Source organism: Budorcas taxicolor, chromosome 1, assembly GCF_023091745.1.
Source record: "Budorcas taxicolor isolate Tak-1 chromosome 1, Takin1.1, whole genome shotgun sequence".
Lineage (NCBI taxonomy): Eukaryota > Metazoa > Chordata > Mammalia > Artiodactyla > Bovidae > Budorcas > Budorcas taxicolor.
This window is the reverse complement of record NC_068910.1, coordinates 196,933,183-196,955,040: the sequence shown is the minus strand read 5'-3', so window position 1 is coordinate 196,955,040 and position 21,858 is coordinate 196,933,183. Positions and strand designations below refer to the sequence as shown.

The 21,858-nt window shown below is 39.5% G+C and overlaps 1 protein-coding gene across 1 annotated transcript in view; it reads left to right on the top strand.

The window, feature by feature from the left end:
- The window catches only part of PCCB (propionyl-CoA carboxylase subunit beta), a 98,777-nt gene that overhangs the window by 65,319 nt on the left and 11,600 nt on the right, over window positions 1-21,858 (top strand). The window lies entirely within an intron of this gene.

The window sequence follows — 21,858 nt, the reverse complement described above, 5'->3', positions numbered from 1 at the left end:
GGGGTGCCAGGTACAGAGTTATATGTGACAAGTTAACAGCATCCTGCTGTGCACAATTTTCTGGTGAGATGGCCAAATTTGAATCCCAGCCGGGTGCTGGGGACTGTTTCATGCTCATGCTCAGGGTGGGGCTGGGGACTCTGCTTACCACTTCCCTCCTTACTGTCTTCCTTCTTAGGTTTCCTTTGCATCCCTGTGTGGGATGCATACACTTTTCCTTTTTGACCCAGTCTCAACTTTTGTTTCTGCCATGGCAATTTCTCCTTGTCTTTAGAAAAGGGTTTGTAAAAATGTTTTTTATTGTGGTAAAATATATTAACATAAAATTTGCCATTTTAACCATTTTTTGTGTTAGTGAACTATGGTTGATTTACAGTATTGCAGTTTTTATATACATTTGTGTGTGTGTGTGTGTGTGTGTGTGTGTGTGTGTGTGTGTGATATGTCAGTTCAGTTCAGTTGTTCAGTCATGTCTGACTCTTTGTGACCCCATGGACTGCAGTACACCAAGCCTCTCTGTCCATCGCCAACTCCTAGAGTTTACCCAAGCTCATGTCCATCTAGTCAGTGATGCCATCCAGCCATCTCATCCTCTGTTGTCTCCTTCTCCTGCCACCTTCAATCTTTCCCAGCATCAGGGTCTTTTCCAATGAGTCAGTTCTTTGCATCAGGTGGCCAAAGAATTGGAGTTTCAGCTTCAGCATCAGTCCTTCCAGTGACTATTAGGACCGATTTCCTTTAGAATGGACTGGTTGGATCTCCTTGCAGTCCAAGGGACTCTCAAGAGTCTTCTCCAACACCACAGTTCGAAAGCATCAATTCTTCGACACTCAGCTTTCATTTTAGTCCAACTCTCACATCCATACATGACTACTGGAAAAATCATAGCTTTGACTAGATGGACCTTTGTTGGCAAAGTAATGTCTCTGCTTTTTAATATGCTGTTCAGTTTGGTCATAGCTTTTCTCCCAAGGAGCAAGTGTCTTTTAATTTCATGGCTGCAGTCACCATCTTCAATGATTTTGGAGCCCAAGAAAATAGTCTGTCACTGTTTCCATTGTTTCCCCATCTATTTGCCATGAAGTGATGAGACTGGATGCCATGATCTTAGTTTTCTGAATGTTGAGTTTTAAGCCAGCTTTTTCACTCTCTTTCATTTTCATCAAGAGGCTTTTTAGTTCTTCACTTTCTGCCATAGGGTGGAGTCATCTGTGTATCGTTGAGGTTATTGACATTTCTTCTGGCAGTCTTGATTCCAGCTTGTGCTTCATCCAGCCCAGCATTTCACATAATGTACTCTGCATGTAAGTTGAATAAGCAGGGTGACAATATACAGCCTTGACGTACTCCTTTTCCTATTTGGAACCAGTCTGTTGTTCCATGTCCAGTTCTCACTGTTGCTTCTTGAACTGCATACAGATTTCTCAAGAGGCAGGTCAGGTGGTCTGGTATTCCCATCTCTTGAAGAATTTGTTGTGATCTACATAGTCTAAGGCTTTGGGGTAGTCAATAAGGCAGAAATAGATGTTTTTCCAGAACTCTCTTGCTTTTTCCATGGTCCAATGGATGTTGGCAATTTGGTCTCTGGTTCCTTTGACTTTTCTAAATCCAGCTGGAACATTTGGAAGTTCATGGTTCACATACTGTTGAAGACTGGGTTGGGGAATTTTGAGCATTACTTTGCTAGTTTGTGAGGTGAGTGCAATTGTGTGGTAGTTTGAACATTCTTGGGCATTGCCTTTCTTTGGGATTGGAATGAAAACTGACCTTTTCCAGTCCTGTGGCCACTGCTGAGTTTTCCAAATTTGCTGGCATATTGAGTGGAGCACTTTCACAGCATCATCTTTTAGGATTTGAAATAGCTCAGCTGGAATTCCATCACCCCCACTAGCTTTGTTCATAGCAATGCTTCCTAAGGCCTACTATGGTGAATGGAATTCACTAATGGTGAATGGAATTGTTTCCTCAATTTCTCTTTCTGTTTTCTCATTGTTAGTGTATAGGAATGCAAGGGATTTCTGTGTGTTAATTTTATATCCTGCAACTGTACTATATTCATTGATAAGCTCTAGTAATTTTCTGGTAGAGTCTTTAGGGTTTTCTATGTAGAGGATCATGTCATCTGGAAACAGTGTGAGTTTTACTTCTTCTTTTCCAATCTGAATTCCTTTTATTTCTTTTTCTTCTCTGCTTGCTGTGGCTAAAACTTCCAAAATTATATTGAATAATAGTGGTGAGAGTGGGCACCCTTGTCTTGTTCCTGACTTTAGGGGAAATGCTTTCAATTTTTCACCATTGAGGATAATGTTTGCTGTCTGTTTATCACATACGGCTTTTATTATGTTGAGGTATGTTCATTCTATTCCTGCTTTCCGGAGGGTCTTTATCATAAATGGATGGTGAGTTTTGTCAAAGGCTTTCTCTGCATCTATTGAGATAATCATATGGTTTTTATCTTTCAGTTTGTTAATGTGGTGTATCACATTGATTTGCAGATATTGAAGAATCCTTGTATCCCTGGGATAAAGCCCACTTGGTCATGATGTATGATCTTTTTAATATGTTGTTGGATTCTGTTTGCTAGAATTTTGTTAAGGATTTTTACATCTATGCTCATCAGTGATATTGGCCTGTATGGTGGGTTTTTTTTTTGTGTGACATCTCTGTCTGGTTTTGGTATTTGGATGATGGTGGCCTCATAGAATGAGTTTGGAAGTTTACCTTTCTCTGCAATTTTTTCTGGAAGAGTTTGAGTAGGATAGGTGTTAGCTCTTCTTTAAATTTTTGGTAGAATTCAGCTGGAAGATTTCTGATTACAGTTTCAATTTCTGTGCTTGTGATGCATCTGTTAAGATTTTCTATTTCTTTCTGGTTCAGTTTTGGAAAGTTATATTTTTCTTAGAATTTGTCCATTTCTTCCAAGTTGTCCATTTTATTGGCATATAGTTGCTGACAGTAGTCTCTCACGAGGCTTTGTATTTCTGTGTTGTCTGTTGTGATTTCTCCATTTTCATTTCTAATTTTGTTGATTTCTTCTACCGTTTTTTCTTGATGAGTCTGGCTAATGGTTTGTCTATTTTATTTATCTTCTCAAAGAACCAGCTTTTAGCTTTGTTGATTTTTGCTGTGGTCTCCTTTGTTCCTTTTTCATTTATTTCTGCCTTAATTTTTATGATTTCTTTCCTTCTACTAAGAAAGGGGTTCTTCGTTTCTTCCTTTCTAGTTGCTTTAGGTGTAGAGTTAGGTTATTTATTTGACTTTTCTCTTGTTTCTTGAGGTAAGCTTGTATTACTATGAATCTTCCCCTTAGTACTGCTTTTACTGAGTCCCATAGGTTTTGGGTTGTTGTTTCATTTCATTCATTTCTATGCATATTTTGATTTCTTCTGTGATTTGCTCTTTATTCAGAAGTGTGTTGTTTAGACTCCATGAGTTTGTATTTTTAATAGTTTTTTTCCTGTAGTTGACATTTAATCTTACCGTACTATGATCAGAAAAGATGCTTGAAATGATTTCAATTTTTTTGAATTTACCAAGGTGAGATTTATGGCTTAGGATGTGATCTATCCTGGAGAAGGTTCCGTGTGCACTTGAGAAAAAGGTGAAATTCATTGTTTTGGGGTGAAATGGCCTATAGATACCAATTATGTCTAACTGGTCCACTCTATCATTTAAAGTTTGTGTTTCCTTGCTGATTTTCTGTTTAGTTGATCTATCCATAGGTGTGAGTGGGGTGTTAAAGTCTCCCACTATTATTGTGTTACTGTTAATTTCCCTTTCATACTTGTTAGCATTTGCCTTACATATTGAGGTGCTCCTATGTTGGGTGCATATATATTTATAATTGTTGTATCTTCTTGGATTGACTCTTTGATCATTTATGTAGTGTCCTTCTTTGTCTCATTCCATGGCCTTTATTTCAAGTCTATTATATCTGATATGAGTATTCCTACTCCTGCTTCTTTTGGTCTCCATTTGTGTGAAATATCTTTTTCCAGCCCTTAACTTTCAGTCTGTATGTGTCCCTTGTTTTGAGGTGGGTCTCTTGTAGACAGCATATATAGAGGTCTTGTTTTTCCATTTAGCCAGTCTTTGTCTTTTGGTTGGGGCATTCAACCCATTACATTTAAGGTGATTATTGATAAGTATGATCCCGTTGCCATTTACTTTGTTTTGAGTTTGAGTTTATACCCTCTTTCTGTGTTTCCTGTCTAGAGAAAATCCTTTAGCATTTGTTGAAGAGCTGGTTTGGTGTTGCTGAATTCTTTCAGCTTTTGCTTGTCTGTAAAGCTTTTGATTTCTCCTTCATATCTGAATGAGATCCTTGCTGGGTATAGTAATCTGGGTTGTAGGTTTTTCTCTTCCATCACTTGAAGTATGTCCTGCCATGCTCTTCCGGCCTGAAGAGTTTCTATTGAAAGATCAGCTGTTATCCTTATAGGAATCACCTTGTGTGTTATTTTTTGTTTTTCCCTTGCTGCTTTTAATATTTATTCTTTGTGTTTGATCTTCACTAATTTGATTAATATGTGTCTTGGGGTGTTGTGCCTTGGGTTTATCCTGTTTGGGACTCTCTTGGTTTCTTGGACTTGGGTGGCTATTTCCTTCCCTATTTTAGGGAAATTTTCAACTATTATCTCCTCAATATTTTCTCATGGTCTTTCTTTTTGTTGTCTTCTTCTGGGACTCCTATGATTTGAATGTTGGGGCATTTTACATTGTCCCAGAGGTCTCTGAAGTTGTCCTTATTTCTTTTAATTCTTTTTTATTTTTTCCTCTCTGCTTCATTTATTTCCACTCTATCTTCCACCTCACTTATCCTATCTTCTGCCTCTGTTATTCTACTGTTGGTTGCCTCCAGAGTGTTTCTGATCTCAGTGATCGCATTATTCATTATTGCTTGACTTTTTTTTCCTTCTAGGTCCTTGTTAAACATTTCTTGCATCTTCTCAATCCTTGTTTCCAGGCTATCTGTAACTCCATTTTGTTTTAAAGATTTTGCATCATTTTTCCTATCATTATTCTGAATTCTTTTTCAGGTAGACTCCCTATCTCCTCATCTTTTGTTTAGTTTGGTGGGCATTTATCATGTTTCTTTACCTAGTGAATATTTCTCTGCCTTTTCATCTTGTTTAGATTGCTGTGTTTGGGGTGGCCTTTCTGTAAGTTTGTGGTTCCTCTTTATTTTGGAGGTTCTCCCCTGTGGATGGGGTTGGACGAGTGGCTTGTCAAGGTTTACTGACTAGGGACGCTTGCCTCAGTGTTCTGGTGCGTGGAGCTGGATCTCTTCTCTCTGGAATGTAATGAAGTGTCCAGTTGTGAGTTTTGAGATGTCTATGGGTTTTGTGTGACTTTGCGCAGCCTGCATATTAATGCTCAGGGCTATGTTCCTGCATTGCTGGAGAATTAGTGTGATATGTCTTGCTCTGGAACTTGTTGGCTCTTGGGTGGAGCTTGGTTTCAGTGTAGATATGGAGGCTTTTGGATGAGCTCTTGTCGATTAATGTTCCCTGGAGCCAGGAGTTTTCTGGTGTTCTCAAGTTTTGGATTTAAGCCTCCTGCCTCTTGTTTTCAATCTTATTCTTACAGTAGCCTCAGGAATTCACCATCAATATTGCACCGATGATAAAATATCGAGTTTAATGGAGGAAAGATTCTCCACTATGAAGGATATCCAGAGAGGTTCACAGAGTTACATGGAGAAGAGAAGAGGGAGGAGTGAGATAGAGGTGACCAGGAGAAGAGGGGGAATCAAAAGAGGAGAGAGCAGTCCAGCCAGTAATCAGTTCCGTATGTGCTCTCCACAACCTGGAACACCCAGAGAAGTTCACAGAGCTACATAGAGAAGAGAAGAGGGAGGAAGGAGATAGATGTGACCAGGAGGAGAAGATAGGGAGTCAGAAGGAGAGAGATTTAGCCAGTAATCAGTTCCCAAAGTGTTCTCCACAGCCTGGAATACCGAAAGAGATTCACAGAGTTGGGTAGAGAAGAGAAGGGTAGGGAGGAGATAGAGGTGACCTGGGGGAGAAAAAGGAGAGTCAAAAGGGGGAGAGGGCAATCAAGCCAGTAATGACACTCCTAAGTTAAAATGGGTACTGAAGATTGGCTTCTTAAAGGTACAAAATTGATAACACATACAAAAAAACAAAGATCAAAAATCTGGAGTAGAGGTTAGACTCTCAAAAATTCAATATTAAAAAAACAAAACAAAATCAGAAAAATTATAAAAAATATATATGAATTTTGCTTTAAAAATAGGGTTCTTTTTTTTTCCAAGGTAGTAGTAGGTTATAGAAATGAAAAGTAATGGAGTAACAAAGGAATTAAAATTTAAAAAATGATAATAGTAAAATATACCTAGGAATTTCTCTGGAGCTGTTGTAGGCAGTGTGGGGTCATTCAGTTTCAGATAGTTCCTTGTTCTAGCTTATACTTCTTCTCAAGGTCTGCAGGCCCCTTCCAATGTAGTTGGTCCTAACTACAGGGTTTTAATCTATTGTACCTGTCACTTCCAAAGCGGTTCCATCTGTTTATTTTGGCTTCTTCTGTTTGCAAGTCTCTTCAGTGTCTAATTTCCGCCCTGACACAAGGGGGTGGAGGTGGTCACTTATTTAGGCTCACTTGTTCAGTTGTGCTGTGGGAAGGGAGGAACACTGCAAACAAGTATCACTGACATGTGTGGGGAGTGTTTGCAGTGTCTGGGACACACTGGGTTTGCCCCCACTCACAGCATGTGTGCTTTCCCAGTCTACCCTGCTCAGGCTTCAGGTTGATCTGCAGGGGAACTGTCTAAAGCGGGCCTTGGGTTGCGTGCAGGTCCCAGATTTAAGCTGCTCCAGTTCAGATTCTCAGGTATTCCGCAAAGGCACAGACTCAGTTGGGCCTGCATTTTGTGCCCTTCCCAGGTCCGAGGAGCTCAGGCAACCAAATGCTTGGTGAGCGCACTCTTCCCAGGTGGGGCGGTGCATCTTATCACCTCCCTGGTCCCAGCCACTTGGTTTCCTGAGTGCGCAGTGGGAACGCTGTCTCAGGTGTGCCGCATGTCTCCTCTGGGGAGCTGATCTCTGACTGCAACCTTTCTGGTGGATGTCAACTGTCACGATCCCTGGAAGAGTTGGTTAGCAACTGGGGGCCTCCTCAGTTTGGTGGAGGATGCCGTCTCTGGGGCAGAGATTGCCCCTCTCCCTCCAGCTCCGGTGGTTGCCTGCCTGCCTCTCTGCCTCCAGTGGGGAATGGGCCAGTCCGCAGCCAGCTAGCTCTCCTCTGTTATCTGTTCAGTCCTTTGTTCTGTGAGTGGGCCTGGCAGTGCCTTAGGTTAGAGCTTTTCGCAGGAAAGGTCTCTCTTTCTCTCTCTCTCTCTCTTTTTTTTTTCTCTCTAGCTATCCCACAGTTTGGGTTGCTACCTCAGGTTAGCTCCCTCAGACTGTCCTCAGGGCATTCAGGCCCAGTCCTTGCCCTAAGCAATGCAGCCCATGCCTCCCTGTTCAGCCCCTGCTCGCTGGTGGCAGATGCAAGCGTCTGGGCTACTTTACTGCTGGGACTTGCAGTTAGGTGTGTACTATGTGAGTTTTATTTATTTATTTTTTCCTCCCAGTTATGTTGCCCTCTGAGATTCCAAAACTCCCCACAGACCCGCCGGTGAGAGGGTTTCCTGGTGTTTGGAAACTTCTCCTCTTTCACAACTCCCTCCCTGGGACAGGTCTCCGTCCCTAACTCTTTTGTCTCCTTGTTTATCTTTTATATTTTGCCCTACCTCCTTTTGAAGACAGTGGGCTGCCTTTCTGGGTGCCTGGTGTCCTCCGCCAGCATTCAGAAGTTGTTTTGTGGAATTTGCTCAGCGTTCAAATGATCTTTCGATGAATTTGTGGGGGAGAAGGTGGTCTCCCTGTCCTATTCCTCTGCCGTCTTAGGACCGCCCCCCGAACTTTATTCTTTTGTGTGTGGAAACTTAGTTATCCCAGCATCATTTGCTGAAGAGAGTATTCTTTTCCTATTGAATGGACTTGACATTTTTGTCAGAAATCAATGGTCTAGAGATGTATAAATTTATTTCTGATTTTTCAATACCGTTCCTTTTGTCTACATGTCTGTCCAAATGCTGGTATTACATTGTTCTGATTACTGTAGGTTTCTAGTAAGTTTTAATAGTGGGAAGTGTGAGTCTTCTTGTGCTGTTCTTTTTCAAGATTATTTTGTAGCCCTCTTGCAGTTCCATATGAATTTGACTATTGATTGGCCTTTATATTTTTGCAAAAAAGGATGTTGGAAGTTTGATGGTGAGTGCAGTGTGTCTATTGATCACTTAGTGTACTATTGACATTTTAACTATGTAAACTCTTCTGACCCATGAACACAGGATGTCTTTTCATTTATTTTGGTCTTCTTTTATTTCTTCAGCAGTATTTTGAAGTTTTTACTGCATAAGTCTTTGAGTAACCTCTTGGTCAAGTTACTCCTGACTGTTTTATTCTTTTAGATGCTATTGTAAATGGAATTCCTTTTTTGGTTTCCCTTTCAGATTGTTCGTTATTGGCAGATAAAAGGCCAAGTATGCACCTGCTTTTGGTTTCCTGATCTTGTAACCTGCAACTTTGCTGAAATTATTACCTTGAATAGCTTTCTTGTAAATTTTCTGGAATTTTCTATACATAGGATCATATTTATGCAAATAAAAATAGTTTTACTTCTTCCTCTCCAACTTGGGTGCCTTTTTTTTATTAACTGCTCTGGCTGGAACTTCAGCACAGTGTTGAATGGCAGTGGTACTAGTGTGCATCCTTGTCTTGTTCCTGATCCTAGGGTGAGAATTTTGTGTTTCAAGGCTTCCCTGGTGGCTCAGAGGTTAAAGCATCTGCCTGGAATGCTGGAGACCCGGGTTCGATCCCTGGGTTGGGAAGATCCCCTGGAGAAGGAAATGGCAACCCACTCCAGTACTCTTGCCTGGAGAATCCCATGGAGGGAGGAGCCTGGTAGGCCATAGTCCATGGGGTCGCAAAGAGTCGGACACGACTGAGCGACTTCACACTTCACACACTTCACACATTGAATAGGATGTTAGCTGTAAGTTTTTGTACATGGTCATGATGTTCGGGAAATTTCCTTCTGTTTGTAGTTTTCTGAGTGTTTTTCATGAAAGGTGATAGATTTTGTCAAATGCCTTTTCTGTGTCAATTGAGATGATCAAGTAGGTTTTGTCCTTTGTTGTATTAATGTGGTATATCATACTGATTGATTTTTTTGGTATATTGAACCACTTTTGCATTTCTGTAGGTTTTAATAAACATGTAATGATATGTATCTACCATTTGCAGCACCATACTAAATGGTTTCACTTGCCTTAAAAATCCTCTGCCTATTCATGACTCCCTTAGCCATAACCCTGATAGCCTGATAACCACTGACAGTCACTCATGCGTCTATTATTTCTATAGTTTTCCAAAATTTTGCAAAATACTGTATAGTTAGAACCACACATAATGTAGATTTTTTGGATCAGGCCCTTCCAACTTGTTATATGGGAGAAGCTGGCCTGATAAAGCTTTTTACTCCGTGATTCAAGTTTCCTCCATGTGTTGTCATTGCTTAATATCTGATTTCTTTTTAGCATTAATATTACATTGTCTGGTTATATTACAGTTCATTTTTCTATTAACCTACTGAAAAATGTCTTCGCTGCTTTTAAGTTTTGGCAGTTATGAATAAAGCTGCTAAAAATACGTATGCAAGTTTTTATGTGGACATGCATAAGTTTTCACCTCATTGGGTAAATATGGAGGAACATGATGGCTGGCTCAAAAAAGTAAGAGTGTGTTTAGCTTGTAAGTAAACTTGTAAGTATGTTTATTTTGCCAAAGTGTCTTCTAGAGTGGCTGTACTAATTTGCATCCCTACCAGCAGTAAGAAGAGTTCTCTTGCTCCACATCTTTTTTCAGGATTTGGAGTCAGTGTTCTGAATTTTGGCTGTTCTGATAGGTGTGTAGTGGTATCTCATTATAATTTGCATTTCCTTGATGACGTATGATGTAGAACATATTTTCATATGCTTATTTGCCATGTCTGTGTTTTCTTTGGTAAGGGATCTGTTCAGGTCTTTTGCCCATTTTTTTAATTGGGTTGTGTTCTTATTGTTGAGTTTGTTTGATCTAAATATATAGAGGTAAACTGAAACAAGCTCAAGAAAATGAGTTTATTCAGGAATAGCAGAGGAACTGTAATTTAGGACAAGCAAACTGTAGCAAGTGACAGATGAGTCCATTGAGGGTTTGGGGCAGGTTGTATTTATGGACAAGGAATGTAAAGAGGGGAGAGTGCAGTTAGAGTCAGTTAAAATAAACAACAAATGGAGACCAGCCTTGAAAACTTCCTGAGCAGACAAAAATCAGTTTAGCCACAGAAACAAAACTCAGTTCAGCCCCCTCTTTGAGTCCAACCCGACCTGGGTCATCTCCCGTTTTTAAAGTTCCTGAGTTTGATATGAGACAGCCCCTGGTCAACCCCCTGTCATCTGAGAAAATTTTGGCACTATTGGTGTTCAATAAATCAGGCATTTTAGAGAAATCAGTTTTTTAGTCTTTAAGTTTTTTCTCCCTGAGGACAAATGTATGTGATTCTCCATTTTATGTCCTCTCCATTTTATATCCTGTTTTAGACTGACATTCTTTCACAAGTTTTAAGAGTTCTTTGTATATGTTAGATAGCAGGCTTTTGTCAGACTGTGTGTTTTGTAAGTATTTTCTCCCAGTCTGTGATTGTCTTCTTGTATTCTGGATAGTGTCTTTCACAGAGGAGAAATTTTAATTTTAAGTCCTGCATACCAATTATTTCTTTCATGGATCATGCCTTTGAAAGTAGAGTATCTAAAAAGTTAACTGCCATACCCAGGGTCACCTAAGTATTCTCCCATGTTGTCTTCTACGGGTTTTATAGTTTTGTGTTTTACATTTAGGTCTGTGAATCCATTTTGAGTTAGTTATTTGTGAAAGGTATAAGGTTTGGGTCTACATCAGTTTTTTTGGATAGGGATGTTTCAGCATCATTTGTTAAAAAGACTGTCTTTCTTCCATTGTATTACCTTTGATCCTTTGTCAAAGATTAGTTTATTATATTTATGTAGGTCTGTTTCTGGACTCTTTTGTTCCGTTGATTTGTTTCACCAATACCATACCTCATTTAACCAATACCATACCGCTTGATGATATTGAGTCTTTCTATCCATGAACATGGAATATCTCTTCACTTATTTAGATTTTTGAGTTTTTTAATCTTTGTAAACTCTACATAAGAGTTTTGTAATCTTCCTCATATAGATCTTGTATATGTTTTGTTAGATTTATGTCTATATATTTCTTTCTGGCAGAGGGGTGTGTGCTAATGTAAATGGTATTGTGTTGTTACTAATAGTTTCAAATTCATTGCTGGTATATAGAAAAGTGATTTACTTTAGTAAATTCACTTTGGATCCCACAGCTTTGCTGTAATTATTAGTTTCAGCAGTATTTTTGTTCTATAGGATTTTCCACGTAGACAATCATGTCATCTGTAAACAAAGTTAGATTTCTTCCTTCCCAGTCTGTACGGCTTCTATATATTTTCTTTTCTTGGTTTGTTGTATTAGCCAGGACTTCCAGTACAGTTTTTAAAAGGAGTGGTGGCGCATGTGGTCTTCGATCTTTGTTGGCAGCATAGGTCTTCAGTTGGGGCATAAGAACTCTTAGATGCAATATGTGAACTCTTAGTTGTAGCATGTGGGATCTAGTTCCCTGACCAGGGATCAAACCTAGTCCACCTGGATTGGGAGCATGAAGTCTTAGCCATTGGACCACCAGGGAAGTCTGTTTTTCAGATGTTGAATCAGCCTTGCATACCTGGGGTAAATCCCATCTGGAAGTAGTGTATAATTATTTTTGTCTATTACTGAGTTTGATTTGTTAAATATTTTGTTGAGGATTCTTGCATTTATGCTTGTGAGAGACACTGGTCTGTAGTTTTCTTGTAATGTTGTTTCAGTATTAGGGTGATGATGGCCTCATAGAATGAGTTAGGAAATATTCTCTCTGATTGTATCTTCTAGAAGACATCATAGAGAACTGGTGCAATTTCATTTTTAAAGGTTTTGTAGAATTCTCCAAAGAACCTTTTTGGAGTGCGCTTTTTGTTGTTACTGTTTTATTTTTTGGCTACACCACATGACTTACACAATCTTAGGTTTCCTGACCAGGGGTTGAACACAGGCCCTGGCAATGAAAGTGTGGAGTCATAACCACTGGACTGCCAGGGCACCCCTGAATTTTTTTTTTAAATCATGTAAGAAATAAAAAGTGGCATTACAGTAATAATGCCAGAAATAATAACCAGAAATACAGTAATAATGACTTTCATTTTCCCCATGTAGTTATCTTTACTGGAGATCTTGATTTCTTTATACGGTTTTGTGATACCATCTACTATCTTTTTATTTCAACCTGGTGGGCTTGCTTTACCATTTTTTGTAGGGCAGGCATAGTGGTAACAAACTCTTCGGCTTGTTTATCTAGAAATGTCTTAATTTGTCCCTCATTTTTGAAGGACAGCTTGCCAAGTGTAGACTTCTTGGTTGAGATTTTACTTTTTCAGCACTTTGTTTCTTAAATTTTTAATTAAAGTATATTTATTTGCTGTATAATATATTATAGTATACAATATAGTAATTCACAATTTTTAAAGGTTATAATTTAAAAATATTTATAGTTATAAAATATTGACTGCATTCACTATGTTATACAGTGTATCCCATAGCTTACGTTATACCTTGTGTCTCTTACTCTCTTACCCCTATATTGCTCCTCCTGTCTTATTTCTCCCCATTGACAACCACTAGTTTGTTGTCTACATCTGTGTCTGATTCTTTTTGGTTGTATACACTAGTTTGTTATATTTTTTAGATTCCATATATAAGTGATATACAGTATTTGTATGATACTGGCTTACTTCGCTTAGTATAATGCTCTCCAAGTCCATCCATGTTGCCACAAATGGCAAAATTTCATTCTTTGTATGTCTGAGTAGTAGTCCATTATATGTATGAGTGTTAGCCACTCAGTCATATCTGACTCTTTTGACCCAGTGGACTGTAGCTGGCCAGGCTCTTCTGTCCATGTTATTCTCCAGGCAAGAATACCGGAGGAATAGTCATTCCTGTTTCCAGGTGATCTTCCCAACCCAAGGATGAACCCAGGTCTCCCACATTGCAGGCAGATTCTTTACTGTATGAGCCACCAGGGAAGCCCATTATACATATATACCATTTTTCTCCATCTGTTCATCTGTTGATTACTTAGGTTGCTTACATATCTTGACAATTATAAATAATGCTGCTGTGAACATTGGAGTGCATGTATCGTTTTGAATTAGTGGTGGTTTTTTTTTTTTGGATACATACTTAGGAGTGGAAATTACTAGGGCAGAAGCACTGAATAGACATTTTTCCAGAGAAGAAATACAAATGGCAAACATGCCCATGAAAATATCCTCAACCTCGCTAATCATCAGGGAAATGAAAAGTCAAACCCACAATGAAATATCACCTCACACCTGTCAGAATAGCTATCATCAAAATGAACACAAATAAATGTTGGCAAAGATGTGGAGAAAAAGGAGCCCTTGTATACTATTAGTGGGAATGTATATTGGTATAGCCACTATTCAAAACAGTATGGAGGAGTCTCAAAATACTAAAAAATAAAACTACTATTAAAAAAAATAGGAGGAGCAAAGACTGCCGCCACATTCTGCCTAGCAATCTGTCTGCTGCAGACACTGGGGTATCCCTCCAGCACCTTGCTTCAGAGAGGGGAGGATCCAGTGATGAGTCTGTGGCTTGGAAGAGCGTCTTCACCTGACCACGCCAGGCACCTCGATCTCAGACCTTCAACCTCCAGCACAAGATCAAGCCCTGAGCCTTTAGAGTGGAAGCACTGACTCCAAGACCATGGACTACCAGAGAACTAACCCTGCTGCTGCTGCTGCTAAGTCGCTTCAATCGTGTCCGACCGTGTGACCCCATAGACGGCAGCCCACCAGGCTCCCCTTTCCCTGGGATTCTCCAGGCAAGAACACTGGAGTGGGTTGCCATTTCCTTCTCCAGTGCATGAAAGTGAAAAGTGAAGGTGAAGTCATTCAGTTGTGTCCGACTCCCAGCGACCCCATGGACTGTAGCCCACCAGGCTCCCCCATCCATGGGACTAACCCTAGGGAGTATCAAATAGTGAGAACTCATGCAAAGGAAACCTCTTGAATACAAGACCCAGCATCACCCAACAACCAGTAGCCCCCTGTGCAGGATGCCTCATCTAAACAACAAACAAAAGGAAAATATCACTCAGCCTTGCCCATCAGATGAAAAACAAACAAATAAAAGCACAGCACAAATCTCACCTATACAAAGCTTACACAAACCACTGGCCCAAACTTAAGAAGGCCGAAACCAAAAGAAAGAAAGAATTCAGCCTTGAAGCCTGGGAAAAGGAAACCTGAAACACAATAAGTTAAAAAAAAATAATGAAAAGGCAGAGAAATACTACACAAATGAAGGAACAAACTAGAAATGCAGAAGTCCAAATAAATGAAGAGGAAATAGGCAAACCACCTGAAAGAGAATTCAGAATAATGATAGTAAAGATGATCAAAAACCTTGATAAAAGAATGGAGAAAATGTAAGAATCAATTAACAAAGACCTAGAAGAATAAAGAATAAATATACAGAGACAGACAACACAATTACTGAAATTAAAAACACTTAAGAAAAAATCAATAGCAGAACATCTGAAGCAGAAGAACAAATAAGTGAGCTGGAAGATAAAATGGTGGAAATAACTTCTGTACAGCAGAATAAAGTAAAAAAAAAATGAAGTGAGGATTGTATCAGAGACCTCTGGGACAATATCAAATGCACCAACATTCAAATTATAGGGGTCCCAGAAGAAGAAGAGAAAAAGAAAGGGTATGGGAAAATTTTTGAAGACATTATCATTGAAAATTTCCCCAACAAGGAAAAGGAAATAGTTAATCAAGTCCAAGATGCGCAAAGAGTCCCATACAGGATAAACCCAAGGAAAAACATGCCAAGACACATACTAATCAAGCTAACAAAGACTAAACACGTAGAAAGAATATTAAAAGCCACAAGGGAGAAGCAGCAAGTAACATACAAGGGAAACCCCATACGCTTAACAGATATCTTTCAGCAGAAACTCTGCAGGCCAGAAGGGAATGGCAGCATATATTTAAAGTACCGAAAGGAAAAAATCTACAACCAAGATTATTGTACCCTGCAAGGGTCTCATTCAAAATTGATGGAGAAATCAAAAGCTCTTCAGACAAGCAAAAATTAAGAGAATTCAGTACAACCAAATTAGCTTTACAACAAATGTTAAAGGGACTTATCTAGCCAAGAAATACAAGAGAAGAAAAAAGATCTACAAAATCAACCCCAAACAGTTAAGAAAATGGCAGTCAGTTCAATTCAGTTCAGTTCAGTTGCTCAGTCATGTCCGACTCTTTGCAACCCCATGAATTGCAGCACGCCAGGCCTCGCTGACCATCACCAACTCCCGGAGTTCACTCAAACATCCATTGAGTCGGTGATGCCATCCAGCCATCTCATCCTCTGTCATCCCCTTTTCCTCCTGCCCCTAATCCCTCCCAGCATCAGAGTCTTTTCCAATGAGTCAACTGTTCGCATGAGGTGGCCAAAGTACTGGAGTTTCAGCTTTAGCATCATTCCTTCCAAAGAACACCCAGGACTGATCTCCTTTAGAAAGGACTGGTTGGATCTCCTTGCAGTCCAAGGGACCCTCAAGAGTCTTCTGCAACACCACAGTTCAAAAGCATCAATTCTTCGGCACTCAGCTTTCTTCACAGTCCAACTCTCACATCCATACATGACCACTGGAAAAACCATAGCCTTGACTGGATGGACCTTTGTTGGCAAAGTAATGTCTCTGCTTTTTAATATGCAATAGGAACATATATATCAGTAGCTACTTTAAATGTAAATAGATTAAATACTCCAACCAAAAGACACAGACTGGCTAAATGGATACAAAAACAAGACCCATATATATGCTATCTATAAGAAACCCGCTTTAGACCTAAAGACACATACAGACTGAAAGTGAGAGGATGGTAAAATATGTTCCATGCCAATAGGAAGGAAAAGAAAGCTGGAGTAGCAGTCCTCATATCTGACAATTAGACCTTAAAGAATATTACAAGAGATAAGAAAGGACAGTACATTATGATCAAGGGATCAATCCAAGAGGAAGACATAACAATTATAAATATTTATGCACCCAACACAGGAGCACCTCAATACATAAGACAAACACTAATAGACATAAAAGGAGAAATGGACAGTAACACAATAATAGTAGGAGACTTTAACACCACACTCACACCAATAGACAGATCATCACAACAGAAACTTAGTAAGGAAATACAAGACTTAAATGATACATTAGATGAGATGGATCTCATTGATATCTGCAGGACATTCCAACCAAATGCAGATGAATACACCTTCTCAAGTGCACATGGAACATTCTACAGGATGGACGACATCTTGAATCACAAATCAAACCTCAGTAAATTTAAGATAATTGAAATCGCATCAAGCATCTTCTCCAACCACAACGCTATGAGACTAGATATCAATTACAAGAGAAAAACTGTAAGAAATACAAGCACCTCGAGAGATTAAGCAACACATTTGTAAATATCAACAGATTACTGAAGAAATCAAAAGGGAAATAAAAAAATTTCTAGAAACAAATAACAATGAAAACACGACAACTCAAAACCTATGGGATGTACCAAAAGCAGTTCTAAGAGGGAAGTTTATAGCAATACAATCCTACCTCAAGATACAAGAAAAACATTGAATAGACAATGTAACTTTACACCTAAAACAACTGGAAAGAGAACAATCCCCCTCCCCCCCACCCCGCCCCTGCAAATTAGTAGAAGGAAAGAAATCATAAAGATCCTAGCAGAAATAAATGAAAAACAGTGAAAGAAACAGTCAGGTCAGTCGCTCAGTTGTGTTTGACTCTTTGCGACCCCATGAATCGCAGCACGCCAGGCCTCCCTGTCCATCACCATTTTCCCAGAGTTCACTCAAACTCATGTCCATTGAGTTGGTGAGATGCCATCCAGCTATCTCATCCTCTGTCATCCCCTTCTCCTCCTGCCCCCAATCCCTCCCAGCATCAGAGTCTTTTCCAATGAGTCAACTGTTCACACGAGGTGGCCAAAGTACTGGAGTTTCAGCTTTAGCATTGTTCCTTCTAAAGAACACCCAGGGCCAATCTCCTTTTGAATGGACTGGTTGGATCTCCTTGCAGTCCAGGGGACTCTCAAGAGTCTTCTCCAACACCACAGTTCAAAAGCATCAATTCTTCAGTGCTCAGCTTTCTTCACAGTCCAACTCTAAGCTTAATAGAACTAAAAGCTCATTCTTTGAGAAGATAAGTAAAACTGACAAACCTTTAGCCAGACTCATCAAGAAAAAAAGAGAGAAGAATCAAATCAACAAAATTAGAAAAAGGAGAGGTTACAACAGACAATGCAGAAATACAAAGGATTATAAAAGACTATTATGGAAAACTATGGGCTTCCCTGGTGGCTCAGAGGTTAAAGCGTCTGCCTGCTATGTAGGAGACCTGGGTTCGATCCCTGGGTCAGGAAGGTCCCCTGGAGAAAGAAATGGCAACCCACTCCAGTATTCTTGCCTGGAGAATCCCATGGACGGAGGAGCCTGGTGGGCTACAGTCCACGGGGTCGCAAAGATTCGGACACGACTGAGCGACTTCACTTCACTTACGGACAACTATATGGGAATAAAATGGATAATCTGGAAGAAATGGACAGATTCTTAGAAAAGTTCAATTTCCCAAGACTGAACCAGGAAGAAATAGAAATTATGAACAACCCAATTACAAACACTGAAATTGAAACTGTGATCAAAAATCTCCCCCAAAACAAAAGCCCCGGACCAAATGGCTTCCTTCACAGGAGAATTCTATAAAACATTTAAAGAGCTAATGCCTATCCTTCCAAAATCTTTCAAAAAATCGCAGAGGAAGGAACACTTCCAAACTCGCTCTATGAGGCCATCATCACCGTGATACCAAAAACAGACAAAGACAGCACAAGCTACAGGCCAATATCACTGAAGAACATAGATGCAAAAATCCTCAACAGAATTTTAGCAAACAGAATTCAGCAACACACTGAAAAGCTCATACATCATGATCAAGTTGGGTTTATTCTTGCAAGGATTCTTCAATATATTCCAATCAATCAATTTGAGAAACCATATTAACAAATTGAGAGATAAAAACCATATGATAATCTCAATAGATGGAGAAAAACCTTTGACAAAATTCAGCACCCATTTATGATTAAAACTCTTCAAAAAATGGGCATAGAAGGAACCTACTTCAACATAGTAAAGGCCAAATATGAGAAACCTACAGCAAACATTATTCTCAATGGTGAAAAACTGAAAGCAATCCCCTTAAGAATAGGAACAAGACAAGGGTGTCAACTTTCTCTACTGTTATTCAACATAGTTCTGAAAGTCCTGGCTACAGCAATCAGAGAAGAAAAAGAAGTAAAAAGAATCCAGATTGGAAAAGAAGAAATAACGTGCTCACGGTATGCAGATTACATAATACTGTACATAGAAAACCCTAAAGATAGTATCAGAAAATTACTAGAGCTAATCAGTGAATTTAGCAAAGTGCAGGATACAAAATCAATACACAGAAATCACTTGCATTTCTGTATACTAACAATGAAAAATCAAAAAGAGAAATTAAGGAATCAATCCTATGCACTATTGCAACAAAAAGAATTAAATATCTAGGAATAAACTTACTTAAGGAGACAAAAGAACTGTCCACATAAAATTGTAAGACACTGATGGAAGAAATCGAAGATGACATAAACAGATGGGGAGATATTCCATGTTCCTGGGTAGGAAGAATCAATATTGTGAAACTGACTATACTACCAAAGGCAATCTACAGATTCAGTGTGAACGTTATCAAATCACCAATGGCATTTTTGACAGAAATAGAACAAAAAATTTCACAATTCATATGGAAACACAAAAGCCCCTGAATAGCCAAGGCAGTCTTGAGAAAGAAGAATGGAGCTGGAGGAATCAACCTTCTTGACTTCAGATTATACTACAAAGCTACAGTCATCAAGACAGCATGTTACTGGCACAAAAACAGAAATATGGACCCATGGAACAAGATAGAAAGCCCAGAAATAAACCCATGCACCTATGGGTACCTTATTTTTGACAAAGAAGGCAAGAATATACAACGGGGGAAAGACAGCCTCTTCAATAACTGGTGCTGGGAAAACTGGACAGCTATGTGTAAGAGAATGAAATTAGAACACTTCCTAACACCATACACAAAGATAAACTCAAAATGGATTAAAGACCTAAATGCAAGACCAGAAACTATAAAACTCTTAGAGGAAAACATAGGCAGAATACTTGATGACATAAATCAAAGCAAGATCTTCTTATGACCCACCTCCTAGAGTAATGGAAATAGAAACAAATGTAAACAGGTGGGACCTGATTAAACTTAAAAGCTTTTGTACAGCAGAGGAAACTAAGGCTGGTGAAAAGACAGCCTTCAGAATGGGAGAAAATAACAGCAAATGAAACAATGACAAAGGATGAATTTCCAAAATATACAAGCAGCTCATAGAACTCAATGCCAGAAAATCAAACAACCCAATCAAAAAGTGGGAAAAAGACCTAAACAGACGTTTCTCCTAAGAAGACATACTGTTGGCTAACAAACACATGAAAAGATGCTCAACATTGCTCATTATTAGAGAAATCCAAATCAAAACTACAATGAGATATTGCCTCACACTGGTCAGAATGGCCATCATCAAAAAGTCTACAAACAATAAATGCTGGAGAGGGTGTGGAGAAAAGGGAACGCTCTTGCACTGTTGGTAGGAATGTAAATCGATACAGCCACAATGGAAGATGGTATGGAGATTCCTTAAGAAACTAGGAATAAAACCACCATATGACCCAGCAATCCCACTCCTAGGCATCTACCCTGAGGAAACCAAAATTGAAAAAGACACATGTATCTCATTGTTCATTGCAGCAGTATTTACAATCGCTAAAACATGGAAGCAACCTAGATATCCATCAACAGATGAATGGATAAAGGAGTTGTGGTAAATATACACAATGGAATATTACTCAGCCATAAAAAGGAAAGCATTTGAGTCAGTTCTGATGAGGTGGATGAACCTAGAACCTATTATACAGAGTGAAGTGAGTCAGAAAGAGAAAGGTAAATATCGTAGTCTAACACATATATTATCACCCTGTTTATTTAACTTATATTCAGAGTACATCATGAGAAATGCTGGGCTGGAAGAAGCACAAGCTGAAATCAAGATTGCCGGGAGAAATATCAATAACCTCAGATATGCAGATGACACCGCCCTTACGGCAGAAAGTGAAGAGGAACTAAAAAGCCTCTTGATGAAAGTGAAAGAGGAGAGCGAAAAAGTTGGCTTAAAGGTCAACATTCAGAAAACAAAGATCATGGCATCTGGTCCCATCACTTCATGGCAAATGGATGGGGAAACAAACAGTGGAAACAGTGTCAGAGTTTATTTTTCTGGGCACCAAAATCACTGCAGATGGTGATTTCAGCCATGAAATTAAAAGACACTTACTCCTTGGAAGAAAAGTTATGACCAACCTAGATAGCATATTGAAAAGCAGAGACATTCCTTTGCCAACAAAAGTCCGTCTAGTCAAGGCTATGGTTTTTCCATTGGTCATGTATGGATGTGAGAGTTGGACTGTGAAGAAAGCTGAGCGCCAAAGAATTGATAGTTTTGAACTGTGGTGTTGCAGAAGACTCTTGAGAGTCCCTTGAACTGTAAGGAGATCCAACCAGTCCATTCTAAAGGAGATCAGTCCTGGGTGTTCATTGGAAGGACTGATGCTAAAGGTGAAACTCCAGTACTTTGGCCACCTCATGCGAACAGTTGACTCATTGGAAAAGACTCTGATGGTGGGAGGGATTGGGGGCAGGAGGAGAAGGGGACGACAGAGAATGAGATGGCTGGATGGCATCACCGACTCAATGGACGTGAGTTTGAGTGAACTCCGGGAGTTGGTGATGGACACGGAGGCCTGGCGTGCTGCAATTCATGGGGTTGCAAAGAGTCGGACATGACTGAGCGACTGAACTGAACTGAACACGTATATATGGAATCTAGAAAAATGGTACTGAAGAACTTATTTACAGGGCAGCAGTGGAGAAACAGACACAGAGAATAGACTTATGCACATGGGGAGAGGGGAGGAGAGGATGAGATGTATGGAGAGAGTAACATGGAAACTTGCATTACCATATGTAAAATAGATAGCCAATGGGAATTTTCTGTATGTTTCAGGAAACTCAAACAGGGGCCTGTATCAACCTAGAGGGGTGGGATCGGGAGGGAGATGGGAGGGAGGTTCAAGAGGGAGGGGACATAGGTATACCTGTGGCTGATTCATGTTGAGGTTTGACAGAAAACAACATAATTCTGTAAAGTAATTATCCTTCAATAAGAAAATAAATAAAAAACAGAACTTTCATCGCTTTACATATGTATGCCATTGTCTTCTGGCCTCCATGGTTTCTGCTGAGAAATCAGTTTGTAGTCTTATTGACGATTCTTTGTATTTGATTAATCACTTACTTTTGCTACTTTCAGGATTCTTTTTCTTTAGATAGTTTGTTTGACTATAATGTGTCTCAGCGTGGATAT